This window comes from Scyliorhinus torazame, chromosome 10 (genome assembly GCF_047496885.1).
Source record: "Scyliorhinus torazame isolate Kashiwa2021f chromosome 10, sScyTor2.1, whole genome shotgun sequence".
Taxonomy (NCBI): Eukaryota; Metazoa; Chordata; class Chondrichthyes; order Carcharhiniformes; family Scyliorhinidae; genus Scyliorhinus; species Scyliorhinus torazame.
Genome location: NC_092716.1, coordinates 125,444,845 through 125,461,826, shown reverse-complemented (window position 1 = coordinate 125,461,826; position 16,982 = coordinate 125,444,845).

Here is a 16,982-nt window from a genome sequence, read left to right as displayed (position 1 = left end):
ATCGACTGGCCTGCTCCTGCGAAGCGAAGTGTTTTTAAAGGAGAAACTTCCCTCCCAGAAATCACTTGCGCACCGCTCCCGCTGAAATTGACTGGCCTGCTCCTGTGAAGGTAAGTGTTTTTAAAGGAGAAACTTACCTACCAGAAATCACTTGCGCACTGCTCCCGCTGAAATCGACCGGCCTGCTCCTGGAAGGTCTCCCAGAAATCACTTGCGCGCTTCTCCCCCTGAAATCGACTGGCCTGCTCCTGCGAAGCTAAGTGTTTTTAAAGGAGAAACTTACCTCCCAGAAATCACTTGCGCACTGCTCCCGCTGAAATTGACTAGCCTGCTCCTGTGAAGGTCTCCCAGAAATGACTTGCGCACCGCTCCCGCTGAAATCGACTGGCCTGCTCCTGCGAAGGTAAGTGTTTTTAAAGGAGAAACTTACCTCCCAGAAATCACTTGCTCACTGCTCCCGCTGAAATTGAGTAGCCTGCTCCTGTGAAGGTCTCCCAGAAATCACTTGCGCACCGCTCCCACTGAAATCGACTGGCCTGCTCCTGCGAAGGTAAGTGTTTTTAAAATAGAGAAACTAACCTCCCAGAAATCACTTGCGTACTGCTCCCGCTGAAATTGACTAGCCTGCTCCTGTGAAGGTCTCCCAGAAATCACTTGCGCACCGCTCCCGCTGAAATCGACTGGCCTGCTCCTGCGCAGGTAAGTGTTTTTAAAGGAGAAACTTACCTCCCAGAAATCACTTGCGCACTGCTCCCGCTGAAATTGACTAGCCTGCTCCTGTGAAGGTCTCCCAGAAATCACTTGCGCACTGCTCCCGCTGAAATCGACTGGCCGATCCTGTGAAGGTCTCCCAGAAATCACTTGCGCACTGCTCCCGCTGAAATTGACTAGCCTGCTCCTGTGAAGGTCTCCCAGAAATCACTTGCGCACCGCTCCCGCTGAAATCGACTGGCATGCTCCTCCGAAGGTAAGTGTTTTTCAAGGAGAAACTTACCTCACAGAAATCACTTGCGCACTGCTCCCGCTGAAATTGACTAGCCTGCTCATGTGAAGGTCTCCCAGAAATCACTTGCGCACCGCTCCCGCTGAAATCGACTGGCCTGCTCCTGCGAAGGTAAGTGTTTTTAAAGGAGAAACTTACCTCCCAGAAATCACTTGCGCACTGCTCCCGCTGAAATTGACTAGCCTGCTCCTGTGAAGGTCTCCCAGAAATCACCTGATCTCTGCTCCCGCTGAAATCGATTGGCCTGCTCCTGTGAAGGTCCCCCAGAAATCACTTGCGCACTGCTCCCGCTGAAATCGACTGGCCTGCTCCTGCGAAGCTAAGTGTTTTTAAAGGAGAAACTTACCTCCCAGAAATCACTTGCGCACTGCTCCCGCTGAAATTGACTAGCCTGCTCCTGTGAAGGTCTCCCAGAAATCACTTGCGCACTGCTCCCTCTGAAATCGACTGGCCTGCTCCTGTGAAGGTCTCCCAGAAATCACTTGCGCACCGCTCCCGCTGAAATCGACTGGCCTGCTCCTGCGAAGCTAAGTGTTTTTAAAGGAGAAACCTACCTACCAGAAATCACTTGCGCACTGCTCCGGCTGAAATCGACTGGCCTGCTCCTGCGAAGCTAAGTGTTTTTAAAGGAGAAACTTACCTCCCAGAAATCACTTGCGCACTGCTCCCGGTGAAATTGACTAGCCTGCTCCTGTGAAGGTCTCCCAGAAATCACTTGCGCACTGCTCCCTCTGAAATCGACTGGCCTGCTCCTGTGATGGTCTCCCAGAAATCACTTGCGCACTGCTCCTGCTGAAATCGACTGGCCTGCTCCTGCGAAGCGAAGTGTTTTTAAAGGAGAAACTTCCCTCCCAGAAATCACTTGCGCACCGCTCCCGCTGAAATCGACTGGCCTGCTCCTGTGAACGTAAGTGTTTTTAAAGGAGAAACTTACCTACCAGAAATCACTTGCGCACTGCTCCCGCTGAAATCGACCGGCCTGCTCCTGGAAGGTCTCCCAGAAATCACTTGCGCACTGCTCCCGCTGAAATCGACTGGCCTGCTCCTGCGAAGCTAAGTGTTTTTAAAGGAGAAACTTACCTCCCAGAAATCACTTGCGCACTGCTCCCGCTGAAATTGACTAGCCTGCTCCTGTGAAGGTCTCCCAGAAATCACTTGCGCACCGCTCCCGCTGAAATCGACTGGCCTGCTCCTGCGAAGGTAAGTGTTTTTAAAGGAGAAACTTACCTCCCAGAAATCACTTGCGCACTGCTCCCGCTGAAATTGACTAGCCTGCTCCTGTGAAGGTCTCCCAGAAATCAGTTGCGCACCGCTCCCACTGAAATCGACTGGCCTGCTCCTGCGAAGGTAAGTGTTTTTAAAATAGAGAAACTTACCTCCCAGAAATCACTTGCGTACTGCTCCCGCTGAAATTGACTAGCCTGCTCCTGTGAAGGTCTCCCAGAAATCACTTGCGCACCGCTCCCGCTGAAATCGACTGGCCTGCTCCTGCGAAGGTAAGTGTTTTTAAAGGAGAAACTTACCTCCCAGAAATCACTTGCGCACTGCTCCCGCTGAAATTGACTAGCCTGCTCCTGTGAAGGTCTCCCAGAAATCACTTGCGCACTGCTCCCGCTGAAATCGACTGGCCGATCCTGTGAAGGTCTCCCAGAAATCACTTGCGCACTGCTCCCGCTGAAATTGACTAGCCTGCTCCTGTGAAGGTCTCCCAGAAATCACTTGCGCACCGCTCCCGCTGAAATCGACTGGCATGCTCCTCCGAAGCTAAGTGTTTTTAAAGGAGAAACTTACCTCACAGAAATCACTTGCGCACTGCTCCCGCTGAAATTGACTAGCCTGCTCATGTGAAGGTCTCCCAGAGATCACTTGCGCACCGCTCCCGCTTAAATCGACTGGCCTGCTCCTGCGAAGGTAAGTGTTTTTAAAGGAGAAACTTACCTCCCAGAAATCACTTGCGCACTGCTCCCGCTGAAATTAACTAGCCTGCTCCTGTGAAGGTCTCCCAGAAATCACCTGCTATCTGCTCCCGCTGAAATCGACTGGCCTGCTCCTGTGAAGGTCTCCCAGAAATCACTTGCGCACTGCTCCCGCTGAAATCGACTGGCCTGCTCCTGCGAAGCTAAGTGTTTTTAAAGGAGAAACTTACCTCCCAGAAATCACTTGCGCACTGCTCCCGCTGAAATTGACTAGCCTGCTCCTGTGAAGGTCTCCCAGAAATCACTTGCGCTCTGCTCCCTCTGAAATCGACTGGCCTGCTCCTGTGAAGGTCTCCCAGAAATCACTTGCGCACCGCTCCCGCTGAAATCGACTGGCCTGCTCCTGCGAAGCTAAGTGTTTTTAAAGGAGAAACTTACCTCCCAGAAATCACTTGCGCACTGCTCCCGCTGAAATTGACTAGCCTGCTCCTGTGAAGGTCTCGCAGAAATCACTTGCGCACTGCTCCCTCTGAAATCGACTGGCCTGCTCCTGTGAAGGTCTCCCAGAAATCACTTGCGCACCGCTCCCGCTGAAATCGACTGGCCTGCTCCTGCGAAGCTAAGTGTTTTTAAAGGAGAAATTACCTCCCAGAAATCACTTGCGCACTGCTCCCGGTGAAATTGACTCGCCTGCTCCTGTGAAGGTCTCCCAGAAATCACTTGCGCACTGCTCCCTCTGAAATCGACTGGCCTGCTCCTGTGATGGTCTCCCAGAAATCACTTGCGCACTGCTCCTGCTGAAATCGACTGGCCTGCTCCTGCGAAGCGAAGTGTTTTTAAAGGAGAAACTTCCCTCCCAGAAATCACTTGCGCACCGCTCCCGCTGAAATTGACTGGCCTGCTCCTGTGAAGGCAAGTGTTTTTAAAGGAGAAACTTACCTACCAGAAATCACTTGCGCACTGCTCCCGCTGAAATCGACCGGCCTGCTCCTGGAAGGTCTCCCAGAAATCACTTGCGCGCTTCTCCCCCTGAAATCGACTGGCCTGCTCCTGCGAAGCTAAGTGTTTTTAAAGGAGAAACTTACCTCCCAGAAATCACTTGCGCACTGCTCCCGCTGAAATTGACTAGCCTGCTCCTGTGAAGGTCTCCCAGAAATGACTTGCGCACCGCTCCCGCTGAAATCGACTGGCCTGCTCCTGCGAAGGTAAGTGTTTTTAAAATAGAGAAACTAACCTCCCAGAAATCACTTGCGTACTGCTCCCGCTGAAATTGACTAGCCTGCTCCTGTGAAGGTCTCCCAGAAATCACTTGCGCACCGCTCCCGCTGAAATCGACTGGCCTGCTCCTGCGAAGGTAAGTGTTTTTAAAGGAGAAACTTACCTCCCAGAAATCACTTGCGCACAGCTCCCGCTGAAATTGACTAGCCTGCTCCTGTGAAGGTCTCCCAGAAATCACTTGCGCACCGCTCCCGCTGAAATCGACTGGCATGCTCCTCCGAAGGTAAGTGTTTTTAAAGGAGAAACTTACCTCACAGAAATCACTTGCGCACTGCTCCCGCTGAAATTGACTAGCCTGCTCATGTGAAGGTCTCCCAGAAATCACTTGCGCACCGCTCCCGCTGAAATCGACTGGCCTGCTCCTGCGAAGGTAAGTGTTTTTAAAGGAGAAACTTACCTCCCAGAAATCACTTGCGCACTGCTCCCGCTGAAATTGACTAGCCTGCTCCTGTGAAGGTCTCCCAGAAATCACCTGCTCTCTGCTCCCGCTGAAATCGACTGGCCTGCTCCTGTGAAGGTCTCCCAGAAATCACTTGCGCACTGCTCCCGCTGAAATCGACTGGCCTGCTCCTGCGAAGCTAAGTGTTTTTAAAGGAGAAACTTACCTCCCAGAAATCACTTGCGCACTGCTCCCGCTGAAATTGACTAGCCTGCTCCTGTGAAGGTCTCCCAGAAATCACCTGCTCTCTGCTCCCGCTGAAATCGACTGGCCTGCTCCTGTGAAGGTCTCCCAGAAATCACTTGCGCACTGCTCCCGCTGAAATCGACTGGCCTGCTCCTGCGAAGCTAAGTGTTTTTAAAGGAGAAACTTCCCTCCCAGAAATCACTTGCGCACCGCTCCCGCTGAAATTGACTGGCCTGCTCCTGTGAAGGCAAGTGTTTTTAAAGGAGAAACTTACCTACCAGAAATCACTTGCGCACTGCTCCCGCTGAAATCGACCGGCCTGCTCCTGGAAGGTCTCCCAGAAATCACTTGCGCGCTTCTCCCCCTGAAATCGACTGGCCTGCTCCTGCGAAGCTAAGTGTTTTTAAAGGAGAAACTTACCTCCCAGAAATCACTTGCGCACTGCTCCCGCTGAAATTGACTAGCCTGCTCCTGTGAAGGTCTCCCAGAAATGACTTGCGCACCGCTCCCGCTGAAATCGACTGGCCTGCTCCTGCGAAGGTAAGTGTTTTTAAAATAGAGAAACTAACCTCCCAGAAATCACTTGCGTACTGCTCCCGCTGAAATTGACTAGCCTGCTCCTGTGAAGGTCTCCCAGAAATCACTTGCGCACCGCTCCCGCTGAAATCGACTGGCCTGCTCCTGCGAAGGTAAGTGTTTTTAAAGGAGAAACTTACCTCCCAGAAATCACTTGCGCACAGCTCCCGCTGAAATTGACTAGCCTGCTCCTGTGAAGGTCTCCCAGAAATCACTTGCGCACCGCTCCCGCTGAAATCGACTGGCATGCTCCTCCGAAGGTAAGTGTTTTTAAAGGAGAAACTTACCTCACAGAAATCACTTGCGCACTGCTCCCGCTGAAATTGACTAGCCTGCTCATGTGAAGGTCTCCCAGAAATCACTTGCGCACCGCTCCCGCTGAAATCGACTGGCCTGCTCCTGCGAAGGTAAGTGTTTTTAAAGGAGAAACTTACCTCCCAGAAATCACTTGCGCACTGCTCCCGCTGAAATTGACTAGCCTGCTCCTGTGAAGGTCTCCCAGAAATCACCTGCTCTCTGCTCCCGCTGAAATCGACTGGCCTGCTCCTGTGAAGGTCTCCCAGAAATCACTTGCGCACTGCTCCCGCTGAAATCGACTGGCCTGCTCCTGCGAAGCTAAGTGTTTTTAAAGGAGAAACTTACCTCCCAGAAATCACTTGCGCACTGCTCCCGCTGAAATTGACTAGCCTGCTCCTGTGAAGGTCTCCCAGAAATCACTTGCGCACTGCTCCCTCTGAAATCGACTGGCCTGCTCCTGTGATGGTCTCCCAGAAATCACTTGCGCACTGCTCCTGCTGAAATCGACTGGCCTGCTCCTGCGAAGCGAAGTGTTTTTAAAGGAGAAACTTCCCTCCCAGAAATCACTTGCGCACCGCTCCCGCTGAAATTGACTAGCCTGCACCTGTGAAGGTCTCCCAGAAATCACTTGCGCACCGCTCCCACTGAAATCGACTGGCCTGCTCCTGCGAAGGTAAGTGTTTTTAAAATAGAGAAACTAACCTCCCAGAAATCACTTGCGTACTGCTCCCGCTGAAATTGACTAGCCTGCTCCTGTGAAGGTCTCCCAGAAATCACTTGCGCACCGCTCCCGCTGAAATCGACTGGCCTGCTCCTGCGAAGGTAAGTGTTTTTAAAGGAGAAACTTACCTCCCAGAAATCACTTGCGCACTGCTCCCGCTGAAATTGACTAGCCTGCTCCTGTGAAGGTCTCCCAGAAATCACTTGCGCACCGCTCCCGCTGAAATCGACTGGCATGCTCCTCCGAAGGTAAGTGTTTTTCAAGGAGAAACTTACCTCACAGAAATCACTTGCGCACTGCTCCCGCTGAAATTGACTAGCCTGCTCATGTGAAGGTCTCCCAGAAATCACTTGCGCTCCGCTCCCGCTGAAATCGACTGGCCTGCTCCTGCGAAGGTAAGTGTTTTTAAAGGAAAAACTTACCTCCCAGAAATCACTTGCGCACTGCTCCCGCTGAAATTGACTAGCCTGCTCCTGTGAAGGTCTCCCAGAAATCACCTGCTCTCTGCTCCCGCTGAAATCGACTGGCCTGCTCCTGTGAAGGTCTCCCAGAAATCACTTGGGCACTGCTCCCGCTGAAATCGACTGGCCTGCTCCTGCGAAGGTCTCCCAGAAATCACTTGCGCACTGCTCCCTCTGAAATCGACTGGCCTGCTCCTGTGAAGGTCTCCCAGAAATCACTTGCGCACCGCTCCCGCTGAAATCGACTGGCCTGCTCCTGCGAAGCTAAGTGTTTTTAAAGGAGAAACCTACCTACCAGAAATCTCTTGTGCACTGCTCCCGGTGAAATTGACTAGCCTGCTCCTGTGAAGGTCTCCCAGAAATCACTTGCGCACCGCTCCCGCTGAAATCGACTGGCCTGGTCCTGCGAAGGTAAGCTTTTTTAAAGGAGAAACTTACCTCCCAGAAATCACTTGCGCACTGCTCCCGCTGAAATTGACTTGCCTGCTCCTGTGAAGGCCTCCCAGAAATCACTTGCGCACCGCTCCCGCTGAAATCGACTGGCCTGCTCTTGCGAAGGTAAGTGTTTTTAAAGGAGAAACAAACCTCCCAGAAATCACTTGCGCACTGCTCCCGCTGAAATTGACTAGCCTGCTCCTGTGAAGGTCTCCCAGAAATGACTTGCGCACCGCTCCCGCTGAAATCGACTGGCCTGCTCCTGCGAAGGTAAGTGTTTTTAAAATAGAGAAACTAACCTCCCAGAAATCACTTGCGTACTGCTCCCGCTGAAATTGACTAGCCTGCTCCTGTGAAGGTCTCCCAGAAATCACTTGCGCACCGCTCCCGCTGAAATCGACTGGCCTGCTCCTGCGAAGGTAAGTGTTTTTAAAGGAGAAACTTACCTCCCAGAAATCACTTGCGCACAGCTCCCGCTGAAATTGACTAGCCTGCTCCTGTGAAGGTCTCCCAGAAATCACTTGCGCACCGCTCCCGCTGAAATCGACTGGCATGCTCCTCCGAAGGTAAGTGTTTTTAAAGGAGAAACTTACCTCACAGAAATCACTTGCGCACTGCTCCCGCTGAAATTGACTAGCCTGCTCATGTGAAGGTCTCCCAGAAATCACTTGCGCACCGCTCCCGCTGAAATCGACTGGCCTGCTCCTGCGAAGGTAAGTGTTTTTAAAGGAGAAACTTACCTCCCAGAAATCACTTGCGCACTGCTCCCGCTGAAATTGACTAGCCTGCTCCTGTGAAGGTCTCCCAGAAATCACCTGCTCTCTGCTCCCGCTGAAATCGACTGGCCTGCTCCTGTGAAGGTCTCCCAGAAATCACTTGCGCACTGCTCCCGCTGAAATCGACTGGCCTGCTCCTGCGAAGCTAAGTGTTTTTAAAGGAGAAACTTACCTCCCAGAAATCACTTGCGCACTGCTCCCGCTGAAATTGACTAGCCTGCTCCTGTGAAGGTCTCCCAGAAATCACCTGCTCTCTGCTCCCGCTGAAATCGACTGGCCTGCTCCTGTGAAGGTCTCCCAGAAATCACTTGCGCACTGCTCCCGCTGAAATCGACTGGCCTGCTCCTGCGAAGCTAAGTGTTTTTAAAGGAGAAACTTCCCTCCCAGAAATCACTTGCGCACCGCTCCCGCTGAAATTGACTGGCCTGCTCCTGTGAAGGCAAGTGTTTTTAAAGGAGAAACTTACCTACCAGAAATCACTTGCGCACTGCTCCCGCTGAAATCGACCGGCCTGCTCCTGGAAGGTCTCCCAGAAATCACTTGCGCGCTTCTCCCCCTGAAATCGACTGGCCTGCTCCTGCGAAGCTAAGTGTTTTTAAAGGAGAAACTTACCTCCCAGAAATCACTTGCGCACTGCTCCCGCTGAAATTGACTAGCCTGCTCCTGTGAAGGTCTCCCAGAAATGACTTGCGCACCGCTCCCGCTGAAATCGACTGGCCTGCTCCTGCGAAGGTAAGTGTTTTTAAAATAGAGAAACTAACCTCCCAGAAATCACTTGCGTACTGCTCCCGCTGAAATTGACTAGCCTGCTCCTGTGAAGGTCTCCCAGAAATCACTTGCGCACCGCTCCCGCTGAAATCGACTGGCCTGCTCCTGCGAAGGTAAGTGTTTTTAAAGGAGAAACTTACCTCCCAGAAATCACTTGCGCACTGCTCCCGCTGAAATTGACTAGCCTGCTCCTGTGAAGGTCTCCCAGAAATCACTTGCGCACCGCTCCCGCTGAAATCGACTGGCATGCTCCTCCGAAGGTAAGTGTTTTTCAAGGAGAAACTTACCTCACAGAAATCACTTGCGCACTGCTCCCGCTGAAATTGACTAGCCTGCTCATGTGAAGGTCTCCCAGAAATCACTTGCGCTCCGCTCCCGCTGAAATCGACTGGCCTGCTCCTGCGAAGGTAAGTGTTTTTAAAGGAAAAACTTACCTCCCAGAAATCACTTGCGCACTGCTCCCGCTGAAATTGACTAGCCTGCTCCTGTGAAGGTCTCCCAGAAATCACCTGCTCTCTGCTCCCGCTGAAATCGACTGGCCTGCTCCTGTGAAGGTCTCCCAGAAATCACTTGGGCACTGCTCCCGCTGAAATCGACTGGCCTGCTCCTGCGAAGGTCTCCCAGAAATCACTTGCGCACTGCTCCCTCTGAAATCGACTGGCCTGCTCCTGTGAAGGTCTCCCAGAAATCACTTGCGCACCGCTCCCGCTGAAATCGACTGGCCTGCTCCTGCGAAGCTAAGTGTTTTTAAAGGAGAAACCTACCTACCAGAAATCTCTTGTGCACTGCTCCCGGTGAAATTGACTAGCCTGCTCCTGTGAAGGTCTCCCAGAAATCACTTGCGCACCGCTCCCGCTGAAATCGACTGGCCTGGTCCTGCGAAGGTAAGCTTTTTTAAAGGAGAAACTTACCTCCCAGAAATCACTTGCGCACTGCTCCCGCTGAAATTGACTTGCCTGCTCCTGTGAAGGCCTCCCAGAAATCACTTGCGCACCGCTCCCGCTGAAATCGACTGGCCTGCTCTTGCGAAGGTAAGTGTTTTTAAAGGAGAAACAAACCTCCCAGAAATCACTTGCGCACTGCTCCCGCTGAAATTGACTAGCCTGCTCCTGTGAAGGTCTCCCAGAAATGACTTGCGCACCGCTCCCGCTGAAATCGACTGGCCTGCTCCTGCGAAGGTAAGTGTTTTTAAAATAGAGAAACTAACCTCCCAGAAATCACTTGCGTACTGCTCCCGCTGAAATTGACTAGCCTGCTCCTGTGAAGGTCTCCCAGAAATCACTTGCGCACCGCTCCCGCTGAAATCGACTGGCCTGCTCCTGCGAAGGTAAGTGTTTTTAAAGGAGAAACTTACCTCCCAGAAATCACTTGCGCACAGCTCCCGCTGAAATTGACTAGCCTGCTCCTGTGAAGGTCTCCCAGAAATCACTTGCGCACCGCTCCCGCTGAAATCGACTGGCATGCTCCTCCGAAGGTAAGTGTTTTTAAAGGAGAAACTTACCTCACAGAAATCACTTGCGCACTGCTCCCGCTGAAATTGACTAGCCTGCTCATGTGAAGGTCTCCCAGAAATCACTTGCGCACCGCTCCCGCTGAAATCGACTGGCCTGCTCCTGCGAAGGTAAGTGTTTTTAAAGGAGAAACTTACCTCCCAGAAATCACTTGCGCACTGCTCCCGCTGAAATTGACTAGCCTGCTCCTGTGAAGGTCTCCCAGAAATCACCTGCTCTCTGCTCCCGCTGAAATCGACTGGCCTGCTCCTGTGAAGGTCTCCCAGAAATCACTTGCGCACTGCTCCCGCTGAAATCGACTGGCCTGCTCCTGCGAAGCTAAGTGTTTTTAAAGGAGAAACTTACCTCCCAGAAATCACTTGCGCACTGCTCCCGCTGAAATTGACTAGCCTGCTCCTGTGAAGGTCTCCCAGAAATCACCTGCTCTCTGCTCCCGCTGAAATCGACTGGCCTGCTCCTGTGAAGGTCTCCCAGAAATCACTTGCGCACTGCTCCCGCTGAAATCGACTGGCCTGCTCCTGCGAAGCTAAGTGTTTTTAAAGGAGAAACTTCCCTCCCAGAAATCACTTGCGCACCGCTCCCGCTGAAATTGACTGGCCTGCTCCTGTGAAGGCAAGTGTTTTTAAAGGAGAAACTTACCTACCAGAAATCACTTGCGCACTGCTCCCGCTGAAATCGACCGGCCTGCTCCTGGAAGGTCTCCCAGAAATCACTTGCGCGCTTCTCCCCCTGAAATCGACTGGCCTGCTCCTGCGAAGCTAAGTGTTTTTAAAGGAGAAACTTACCTCCCAGAAATCACTTGCGCACTGCTCCCGCTGAAATTGACTAGCCTGCTCCTGTGAAGGTCTCCCAGAAATGACTTGCGCACCGCTCCCGCTGAAATCGACTGGCCTGCTCCTGCGAAGGTAAGTGTTTTTAAAATAGAGAAACTAACCTCCCAGAAATCACTTGCGTACTGCTCCCGCTGAAATTGACTAGCCTGCTCCTGTGAAGGTCTCCCAGAAATCACTTGCGCACCGCTCCCGCTGAAATCGACTGGCCTGCTCCTGCGAAGGTAAGTGTTTTTAAAGGAGAAACTTACCTCCCAGAAATCACTTGCGCACAGCTCCCGCTGAAATTGACTAGCCTGCTCCTGTGAAGGTCTCCCAGAAATCACTTGCGCACCGCTCCCGCTGAAATCGACTGGCATGCTCCTCCGAAGGTAAGTGTTTTTAAAGGAGAAACTTACCTCACAGAAATCACTTGCGCACTGCTCCCGCTGAAATTGACTAGCCTGCTCATGTGAAGGTCTCCCAGAAATCACTTGCGCACCGCTCCCGCTGAAATCGACTGGCCTGCTCCTGCGAAGGTAAGTGTTTTTAAAGGAGAAACTTACCTCCCAGAAATCACTTGCGCACTGCTCCCGCTGAAATTGACTAGCCTGCTCCTGTGAAGGTCTCCCAGAAATCACCTGCTCTCTGCTCCCGCTGAAATCGACTGGCCTGCTCCTGTGAAGGTCTCCCAGAAATCACTTGCGCACTGCTCCCGCTGAAATCGACTGGCCTGCTCCTGCGAAGCTAAGTGTTTTTAAAGGAGAAACTTACCTCCCAGAAATCACTTGCGCACTGCTCCCGCTGAAATTGACTAGCCTGCTCCTGTGAAGGTCTCCCAGAAATCACTTGCGCACTGCTCCCTCTGAAATCGACTGGCCTGCTCCTGTGATGGTCTCCCAGAAATCACTTGCGCACTGCTCCTGCTGAAATCGACTGGCCTGCTCCTGCGAAGCGAAGTGTTTTTAAAGGAGAAACTTCCCTCCCAGAAATCACTTGCGCACCGCTCCCGCTGAAATTGACTGGCCTGCTCCTGTGAAGGCAAGTGTTTTTAAAGGAGAAACTTACCTCCCAGAAATCACTTGCGCACTGCTCCCGCTGAAATTGACTAGCCTGCTCCTGTGAAGGTCTCCCAGAAATGACTTGCGCACCGCTCCCGCTGAAATCGACTGGCCTGCTCCTGCGAAGGTAAGTGTTTTTAAAGGAGAAACTTACCTCCCAGAAATCACTTGCTCACTGCTCCCGCTGAAATTGACTAGCCTGCACCTGTGAAGGTCTCCCAGAAATCACTTGCGCACCGCTCCCACTGAAATCGACTGGCCTGCTCCTGCGAAGGTAAGTGTTTTTAAAATAGAGAAACTAACCTCCCAGAAATCACTTGCGTACTGCTCCCGCTGAAATTGACTAGCCTGCTCCTGTGAAGGTCTCCCAGAAATCACTTGCGCACCGCTCCCGCTGAAATCGACTGGCCTGCTCCTGCGAAGGTAAGTGTTTTTAAAGGAGAAACTTACCTCCCAGAAATCACTTGCGCACTGCTCCCGCTGAAATTGACTAGCCTGCTCCTGTGAAGGTCTCCCAGAAATCACTTGCGCACCGCTCCCGCTGAAATCGACTGGCATGCTCCTCCGAAGGTAAGTGTTTTTCAAGGAGAAACTTACCTCACAGAAATCACTTGCGCACTGCTCCCGCTGAAATTGACTAGCCTGCTCATGTGAAGGTCTCCCAGAAATCACTTGCGCTCCGCTCCCGCTGAAATCGACTGGCCTGCTCCTGCGAAGGTAAGTGTTTTTAAAGGAAAAACTTACCTCCCAGAAATCACTTGCGCACTGCTCCCGCTGAAATTGACTAGCCTGCTCCTGTGAAGGTCTCCCAGAAATCACCTGCTCTCTGCTCCCGCTGAAATCGACTGGCCTGCTCCTGTGAAGGTCTCCCAGAAATCACTTGGGCACTGCTCCCGCTGAAATCGACTGGCCTGCTCCTGCGAAGGTCTCCCAGAAATCACTTGCGCACTGCTCCCTCTGAAATCGACTGGCCTGCTCCTGTGAAGGTCTCCCAGAAATCACTTGCGCACCGCTCCCGCTGAAATCGACTGGCCTGCTCCTGCGAAGCTAAGTGTTTTTAAAGGAGAAACCTACCTACCAGAAATCTCTTGTGCACTGCTCCCGGTGAAATTGACTAGCCTGCTCCTGTGAAGGTCTCCCAGAAATCACTTGCGCACCGCTCCCGCTGAAATCGACTGGCCTGGTCCTGCGAAGGTAAGCTTTTTTAAAGGAGAAACTTACCTCCCAGAAATCACTTGCGCACTGCTCCCGCTGAAATTGACTTGCCTGCTCCTGTGAAGGCCTCCCAGAAATCACTTGCGCACCGCTCCCGCTGAAATCGACTGGCCTGCTCTTGCGAAGGTAAGTGTTTTTAAAGGAGAAACAAACCTCCCAGAAATCACTTGCGCACTGCTCCCGCTGAAATTGACTAGCCTGCTCCTGTGAAGGTCTCCCAGAAATGACTTGCGCACCGCTCCCGCTGAAATCGACTGGCCTGCTCCTGCGAAGGTAAGTGTTTTTAAAGGAGAAACTTACCTCCCAGAAATCACTTGCTCACTGCTCCCGCTGAAATTGACTGGCCTGCTCCTGTGAAGGTCTCCCAGAAATCACTTGCGCACCGCTCCCACTGAAATCGACTGGCCTGCTCCTGCGAAGGTAAGTGTTTTTAAAATAGAGAAACTAACCTCCCAGAAATCACTTGCGTACTGCTCCCGCTGAAATTGACTAGCCTGCTCCTGCGAAGGTCTCCCAGAAATCACTTGCGCACCGCTCCCGCTGAAATCGACTGGCCTGCTCCTGCGAAGGTAAGTGTTTTTAAAGGAGAAACTTACCTCCCAGAAATCACTTGCGCACTGCTCCCGCTGAAATTGACTAGCCTGCTCCTGTGAAGGTCTCCGAGAAATCACTTGCGCACCGCTCCCGCTGAAATCGACTGGCATGCTCCTCCGAAGGTAAGTGTTTTTCAAGGAGAAACTTACCTCCCAGAAATCACTTGCGCACTGCTCCCGCTGAAATTGACTTGCCTGCTCCTGTGAGGGTCTCCCAGAAATCACTTGCGCTCTGCTCCCGCTGAAATCGACTGGCCTGCTCCTGTGAAGGTCTCCCAGAAATCACTTGCGCACTGCTCCCGCTGAAATCGACTGGCCTGCTCCTGCGAAGCTAAGTGTTTTTAAAGGAGAAACTTACCTCCCAGAAATCACTTGCGCACTGCTCCCGGTGAAATTGACTAGCCTGCTCCTGTGATGGTCTCCCAGAAATCACTTGCGCACTGCTCCTGCTGAAATCGACTGGCCTGCTCCTGCGAAGCGAAGTGTTTTTAAAGGAGAAACTTCCCTCCCAGAAATCACTTGCGCACTGCTCCCGCTGAAATCGACTGGCCTGCTCCTGTGAAGGTAAGTGTTTTTAAAGGAGAAACTTACCTCCCAGAAATCACTTGCGCACTGCTCCCACTGAAATTGACTAGCCTGCTCCTGTGAAGGTCTCCCAGAAATCACTTGCGCACCGCTCCCGCTGAAATCGACTGGCCTGCTCCTGCGAAGGTAAGTGTTTTTAAAGGAGAAACTTACCTCCCAGAAATCACTTGCGCACTGCTCCCGCTGAAATTGACTAGCCTGCTCCTGTGAAGGTCTCCCAGAAATCAATTGCGCACCGCTCCCACTAAAATCGACTGGCCTGCTCCTGCGAAGGTAAGTGTTTTTAAAATAGAGAAACTTACCTCCCAGAAATCACTTGCGTACTGCTCCCGCTGAAATTGACTAGCCTGCTCCTGTGAAGGTCTCCCAGAAATCACTTGCGCACCGCTCCCGCTGAAATCGACTGGCCTGCTCCTGCGAAGGTAAGTGTTTTTAAAGGAGAAACTTACCTCCCAGAAATCACTTGCGCACTGCTCCCGCTGAAATTGACTAGCCTGCTCCTGTGAAGGTCTCACAGAAATCACTTGCGCACCGCTCCAGCTGAAATCGACTGGCCTGCTCCTGCGAAGGTAAGTGTTTCTAAAGGAGAAATTTACCTCACAGAAATCACTTGCGCACTGCTTCCGCTGAAATTGACTAGCCTGCTCCTGTGAAGGTCTCCCAGAAGTCACTTGCGCACCGCTCCCACTGAAATCGACTGGCCTGCTCCTGCGAAGGTAAGTGTTTTTAAAATAGAGAAACTTACCTCCCAGAAATCACTTGCGCACTGCTCCCGCTGAAATTCACTAGCCTGCTCCTGTGAAGGTCTCCCAGAAATCACTTGCGCACCGCTCCCGCTGAAATCGACTGGCCTGCTCCTGCGAAGGTAAGTGTTTTTAAAGGAGTAACTTCCCTCCCAGAAATCACTTGCGCACTGCTCCCGCTGAAATTGACTAGCCTGCTCCTGTGAAGGTCTCCCAGAAATCACTTGCGCACCGCTCCCGCTGAAATCGACTGGCCTGCTCCTGCGAAGGTAAGTGTTTTTAAAGGATAAACTTACCACCCAGAAATCACTTGCGCACTGCTCCTGCTGAAATTGACTAGCCTGCTCCTGTGAAGGTCTCCCAGAAATCACTTGCGCACCGCTCCCGCTGAAATCGACTGGCCTGCTCCTGCGAAGGTAAGTGTGTTTAAAGGAGAAACGTACCTCCCAGAAATCACTTGCACACTGCTCCCGCTGAAATTGACTAGCCTGCTCCTGTGAAGGTCTCCCAGAAATCACTTGCGCACCGCTCCCACTGAAATCGACTGGCCTGCTCCTGCGAAGGTAAGTGTATTTAAAACAGAGAAACTTACCACCCAGAAATCACTTGCGCACTGCTCCCGCTGAAATTGACTAGCCTGCTCCTGTGAAGATCTCCCAGAAATCAATTGCGCACCGCTCCTGCTGAAATCGACTGGCCTGCTCCTGCGAAGGTAAGTGTTTTTAAAGGCGAAACTTACCTCCCAGAAATCACTTGCGCACTGCTCCCACTGAAATTGACTAGCCTGCTCCTGTGAAGGTCTCCCAGAAATCACTTGCGCACCGCTCCCACTGAAATCGACTGGCCTGCTCCTGCGAAGGGAAGTGTTCTTAAACGAGAAACGTACCTCCCAGAAATCACTAGCGCACTGCTCCCGCTGAAATTGACTAGCCTGCTCCTGTGAAGGTCTCCTAGAAATCACTTGCGCACTGCTCCCGCTGAAATCGACTGGCCTGCTCCTGTGAAGGTCTCCCAGAAATTACTTGCGCACTGCTCCCACTGAAATCGACTGGCCTGCTCCAGCGAAGGTAAATGTTTTTAAAGGAGAAACTTACCTCCCAGAAATCACTTGCGCACTGCTCCCTCTGAAATTGACTAGCCTGCTCCTGTGAAGGTCTCCCAGAAATCACTTGCGCACCGCTCCAGCTGAAATCGACTGACCTGCTCCTGCGAAGGTAAGTGTTTTTAAAGGAGAAACTTACCTCACAGAAATCACTTGCGCACTGCTCCCGCTGAAATTGACTAGCCTGCTCCTGTGAAGGTCTCCCAGAAGTCACTTGCGCACCGCTCCCACTGAAATCGACTGGCCTGCTCCTGCGAAGGTAAGTGTTTTTAAAATAGAGAAACTTACCTCCCAGAAATCACTTGCGCACTGCTCCCGCTGAAATTCACTAGCCTGCTCCTGTGAAGGTCTCCCAGAAATCACTTGCGCACCGCTCCCGCTGAAATCGTCTGGCCTGCTCCTGCGAAGGTAAGTGTTTTTAAAGGAGAAACTTACCTCCCAGAAATCACTTGCGCACTGCTCCCGCTGAAATTGACTGGCCTGCTCCTGTGAAGGTCTACCAGAAAT